Source organism: Arvicola amphibius, chromosome 5, assembly GCF_903992535.2.
Source record: "Arvicola amphibius chromosome 5, mArvAmp1.2, whole genome shotgun sequence".
NCBI lineage: Eukaryota > Metazoa > Chordata > Mammalia > Rodentia > Cricetidae > Arvicola > Arvicola amphibius.
Window position 1 is genome coordinate 1,707,483 of NC_052051.1, and position 621 is coordinate 1,708,103.

At 44.3% G+C, this 621-nt stretch overlaps 1 pseudogene; it reads left to right on the forward strand.

The window, feature by feature from the left end:
* The first annotated feature begins 239 nt into the window (after positions 1 to 239).
* Positions 240 to 340, forward strand: LOC119816016 (annotated as a pseudogene).
* Positions 341 to 621: the final 281 nt, after the last annotated feature.

Genomic DNA, 621 nt, shown 5'->3' on the forward strand with positions numbered 1-621 from the left:
TCTGTGTAGCTTTGGAGCCTGTCCTGGAACTCACTCTGTTGACCAGGATGGCCTCAGACTCACAGAGGTCCACCTGCCCCTGCCTCCTGAGTGCTGGGATTAAAGATGTGCACCACCACCACCCAGCCAAATTAATTATTTTAATTAAAGTAATTAACCTTGAAATCAAATAACAGCCAGTCTCAAGTCAGCCTTGTTCTGGTGGCCAAAAGTTAATTTAAAAAAATGTGTAGATTGTAGTGTTCACTTCAGCATGTATACTAAAATTGGAATGATATGGAGAAGATTAGTATCCCCTGAGCAAGGATGCCACACAATTTCTGAAGAGTTCCGTATTTTTTCCTCCAAGGTCTCTGCTTCAGTTCCTGCCTTGAGTTCCTGCCTTGGTTTCTTTGATGATGGATTATAACCTGTAAGCCAAATAAACCCTTTCCTCCCCGCATCCCCTGCAACATAAACTGTAGCAACTAGCCACCAAAAAAGATTGCTGAGCTATGCTGGAGATGCCGTCAAGGGCATGCATAGCTGAACTGCTGAGCCCCAACAACATGGATTAGGAAAATAGATTGGCAATTAGTGCGATTTTAGCTGGAAAAGGTGGAGTCTGTGTACGTGGGGAGG